Source organism: Ictidomys tridecemlineatus, chromosome X, assembly GCF_052094955.1.
Source record: "Ictidomys tridecemlineatus isolate mIctTri1 chromosome X, mIctTri1.hap1, whole genome shotgun sequence".
In the NCBI taxonomy this organism is placed as follows: Eukaryota; Metazoa; Chordata; class Mammalia; order Rodentia; family Sciuridae; genus Ictidomys; species Ictidomys tridecemlineatus.
In genome coordinates this window covers 37336137-37341398 of record NC_135493.1, presented here as the reverse complement: position 1 = coordinate 37341398, position 5262 = coordinate 37336137, and the positions used below count along the sequence as shown (strand labels likewise).

At 35.5% G+C, this 5262-nt stretch overlaps 1 non-coding gene across 1 annotated transcript; it reads right to left on the bottom strand.

The window, feature by feature from the left end:
* Positions 1–774: 774 nt before the first annotated feature.
* Trnav-cac (transfer RNA valine (anticodon CAC)) lies at positions 775–842 on the bottom strand. Its single transcript has one exon. It is a non-coding gene; the product is annotated as a tRNA-Val (tRNA).
* Between the last annotated feature and the right edge of the window lie 4420 nt (positions 843–5262).

Sequence of the window (5262 nt, the reverse complement as noted above, 5' to 3'; positions counted from 1 at the left end):
CAGCAATATATAAGTGCACCATTTTCCCCGCATTCTTGCCAATACTTACTGTTGTTTGTATTCTTAATAGCTGCCATTCTGACTGGCATGAGATAAAATCTTAAAGTGGTTTTGATTTGCATTTCTCTGATTACTAGAGATGTTGAACAATTTTTCATATATTTATTGATTGATTGTATTTCTTCTTCTGAGAAGTGCCAAGTTCTCTTGATTCATCCCATTAAATATCTCTTAAACCATCCCTTTCTCTTTGCCTATAGTATTATTTGGGAATAGTTCAATAATCCAGGAAAATAAGAAATGAAGTCCTGAGGAAAGTGGTATCTCAGATTCCACTCTTGGTATCTTTCTAATTCACACTGCTGCTAGTGTTGTTGCTAAAATGGAATCTGAATAGGTGATGTCCTTGTTTTAATTCTTTCCAAGGACTCTGGCACCATTAGGATGAGCCAGTGGCTCTGTGGTACATCTCCTTATGTAGATCTTGCCCTGAAGCTCAAGAGTTTCTCTATTACTTTCAGAACAGAAAATATAGCTCCTAGATGCAGGTCCACAAAGGATCTGGGAACCACATAGGAGAGTCACATCAAGAAATCAAAATTGAGGATTAGGGTTGTGGCTCAGTGGCAGAGCGCTTCCTAGCATGCATGAAGCCCTGGGTTGGATTCTCAGCACCACATAAAAACAAACAAATAAATAAATAAAGCTTAAATTTTTTAAAAAAAAATTTTAGTTCTAGGTGGACACAATCTTTATTTTTATTTATTTATTTTTATTTGATGCTGAGGATTGAACTCAGGGCCTCATGCATGTGAAGCAAGCGCTCTACCACTGAGCTACAATCCCAGCCCTTAAGGTTAAATTCTTAAAAAAGAAATAAAATTTGAGGCAGGTTAATGATGGGGCATTTGCCTCGCATGTTAGAGGCCCTTGATTCAGCCCCCAGCACTGCAAAAAGAAAAAAAAGAAAATTTGGTGATCACTTAGCCAGGAAGGAGTACAAAAAAAGATGGTGAAGAACATTGACTATATTTTGTAATAGCAAATTCTTCTGTACAATAGTTTTGTAGGAAAAGTATATAATCATGATGATATAATTAGTTATAAGGCTGAGAACTCATGGAGAAGTAAGGAGGAGAAGATATTTTTGCACTGTCCATCAGAGAAGAATTGTTCAGTTGTTCCCATCCCATGGGGTTTGGATTTGTCTTTTCAGTTGCTACAGGTCAGCCCCCATCCTGAAAGGACGCTAACTAATTTTCCTCTTATTTTGATGCTTCAGAAGGTATGGGCCTTCTGAATGAAATTGACTAGCAATCTGAATGAAATTGATTTATTTAGCATTCTTGGAAATGGACCTACAGTGATCTAAAGCTAGACACATATATTTTATTTTAGATTAAAGTGGGTTCTTAAAATTTTACCCTGAGAAGTCAGGCATGATAGTAGATGCCTATAATCCCAGCAACTCAGGAGGCTGAGGCAGGAGGACTGAGAGTTCAAGGCCAGACTCAGCAACAGAGCAAGACCCTGTCTCTAAATAAGATATAAAGGGGATAGGATTGTGGCTCAGCAATAGAGTGCTTGCCTAGCATGCGAGGCCCTGGGTTTGATCCTCAGCACTACATATAAATAAATAAAAACAAAGGTATTGTGTCCAACTAAAACTAAAAAAAAAAAAATAATAACCCACTTGTAAGAGGATGAATTTGGACACTTACTGCACATCATATAAAAAAATAAATTCAAGTGCATCCAAGGCCTAAACATAAAAGCTAAAACTTCAAAAATCTTAAAAAGAACACATAGATATCACACCAAAGCCATAAGTAACAAAATAAAAAATATCTAAATTAGGCATCAACAAAATTAAAATTTTGCGCTTCACAGAACATCAAGAAATAGAAAAGAACCCACAAAATGGAAGAAAATACATTGGGACACACATATCTGTTAAATGGCTGAGACCCAGAATATATAACACCTACAATTCGATAATAAAATGATAAATAACCTAATTAAAAATGGGCAAATGACTTAAAATCAGCCATACTACAGTGACATGGCCATTTCAATGTTTATAGCAGCTGAATTCACAATAGCTAAGTTATAGAACCAACCTAGGTGCCCTTCAACAGATGAATGAATAAAGAAAATGTGGTATACAAGAATAAGAAGTTATATTCCATGTATGTATAACATGTCAAAATATACTCTACTTTCATGTGTATCTAAAAAGAACAAATAAATTTTTAAAAAAAGAAAATGTGCTATATATCCACAATGGAGTATTACTCAGTCATAATGAAAAATGAAATTATGGTATTTGCTGGTATGTGGATAGAACTGGAGAATGTTGTGCTAAGTGAAATAAGCCAATCCCCAAAAAACAAAGGCCAAATGTTCTCTCTGATATACAGATGCTAACATATAATATGTGGGGGGAGGGAAGAATAGAAGTTCATTTGAGTAGACAAAAGAGAAGGAAGGGAATAGAAAAGAAGTTACACGACCAGTGTAACTCCATATCATGTTCAACCGCAAGAATGGGATCCTAATTTTAATAAGTTATACTCCATGTATCAATAATATGTCAAATATACTCTACTGTCACATATATCTAAAAAGAACAAATAAATAATAAAATGGAAAAAATGGGCAAAAGATCTAAATAAAATTACAGCAGCACAATTCACAATAACCAAACTATGGAACCAGCCCAGGTGTCCATCAGTGAATGAATGAATAAAGAAAATATGGTATGGAGTTTTAATCAGCCATACAGAAGAATGTCATTTGCAGGGAAATGGATGGAACTTGAGAGCATTATGTTAAAGTGAAATGAGCCAATCTCAGAAAGTCAAGGGTCATATGTTTTCTCTCATATGTGGAAGTTTCAGAGGACAGAGATAAGAAAGTGGGATCTCATGAAAATTGAAGGGAGTTGAGTAATAGGTAAAGGACCAGGGGGAGCAAGGATGAAATGGAAAGGGGAGTACTGGGGAACTATACAGACCAAATTATACTGTTATATCATGTCTATGACTATTTAACAACAAATTCCACTATTATGTTTAATTATAATGCCCAAATAAAATATGGAAAATTTAAAAAATAATAATAAAGTAAAACAGGATAGGAGATAGAGCAATTCCAATGAGATGAACATAATCATCAGCCCCCAAAGTTTCTCAGGTCTCCTTATATTTCTTTCCTTCCACATAACTAATATAGTACTCTGTTACAAGAAAGTAGTTTGCATTTTCTACATATTATATGAATGAAATCAAGAAGCAAATATTTTTTCTTTCACTCAGCATAATTATTTTGAGATTCACTCATGTTGTATCAAAGATACTTTATATATGCATGTCAAGATGGATGTTCTTTTTTTTTTTTTAGTTGTAGCTGGACACAATACCTTTATTTATTTTTATGTGGTACTGAGGATTGAACCCAGTGCCTTACACATGCTAGGCAAGTGCTTTACTACTGAGCCATAACCCCAGCCTCAGAATGGTTGTTTTTAATCAATAAAAGAGTGAATTTCCATCAATATCACACCCACACTCATTCTTTGAAACCCCTATGAGAGCTAGATGGATAGTCCCCATTTGTATGTGTGAAAATGAAATAAACTGAACTTGGCTTTCAAAGAAAGAAGGAAGGAAGGAAGGAAGGGAGGGAGGGAGGGAGGGAGGGAAGGAAGGAAGGAAGGAAGGAAGAGAGAGAGAGAGAAAGAAAGAAAGAAAGAAAGAAAGAAAGAAAGAAAGAAAGAAAGGGAAAGGAAAGGAAGGAAGGAAGAAGGAAAGAAGGAAAGAAAGAAAGAAAGAAAGAAAGAAAGAAAGAAAGAAAGAAAGAAAGAAAAAGAAAGAAAGAAAGAAAGAAAGCAGGCAGAAGAAAAGAAAGAAGAAAGAAAATATACTTTGGAATGTATTAGTGCATTAGATTCCTTTTGGGAAAACCAAGTCTAACTACACATTATATACATAGATGAACTATAAGAGGTAAAAATTCTGAGAAAACATTTTGTATGCTATTTGCACAGTCCTTGGTACAGTATTATAGTTACACACCTGGTAATATAGAGGTAGGTGAGATGTTTCCAATTTCTGGGTCACAGCAAATTTTCATGGAAAAGACTCAAGTTCAAGAGTCAAAAGGATATTATCCTGAATCCATCATTTACTTTCTGAACAACTGTGAGAATTTTTTAATATTTATTTTTTAGTTGTAGTTGGATATAGTACCTTTATTTTATTTATCTATTTTTATGTAGTGCTGAGGATCAAACCCAGGGCCTTGCAGGTGCTAGGCGAGCACTCTACCACTGAGCCACAACCCCAGGCCTGTGAGCATCTTATTTCACATCTGTTCCTTAATTTCCTTATCTTTGAAAAACAGGGGTAATGAAAACACTTCATGTGGTTATTATTGACAGTAAAATGAAATCATGATATAAAGCATTGAGCTTGGAGTCTGTCATACAGCAGATAACCCAAGGATGTTAGCTCCTTTTTTTTCTGCTATTTTTGATTTAGGGGAAAATCCTCATTCTTAAAAAGAAAAAGAAAAGAAAAAGTGGTAACATCTTTTAGCTTTATTGTAATATCATAGTGCCATCTGGTGATCATATAGAATGATTACATGATCTCTATGGGATATTTTATTTCTAACAAAAATATACCATATTAAATTCCTAATGTGTACTGGGCTAGCATAGCAGGGAAATAATAATGACTGTGTTTGAGAAGTGTTTTGCTGTGTACTCCCTTGGAGACCCTTGCCCTAGCTATTCATTCGTTCATGTCAAGAGGCATGCCTCAAGTAAAAATGAGAACAGTATCCTCCATAGCCTAGCATAGACTGGGAAGATGGAAGGTTGACCATGGAAGAAAATGAGTGAAGCCTTCATATCCACTTGGCTATAATGGAGATGCTGAAAGAGAGGAGTTGTAATTTTCTTTAATCTGCAGATCTTTCCTTGGCCAAGAGTCCAATTCCAGAAGAATTCCAAAATAGAGATAACTGCAAGAACCACCCAAGTGTCCCTAAATATAGAATAAAAGAAGCCCCCTCTCAATTCTCCAAACCATACTACCGCTTAGACAAAGAAGCGCATCAGAGTACAGCCAAGATCTCTGAATCTAGCAGTCTTGTACCTGGGCTCAAGTTTCATGAAGTATCCCCACCTCCAAGTCCCAACAGATGGCTACTCTTGCCATCTCTTTGGTGCCATGAACTCAAGTCAAGACTGGTCAG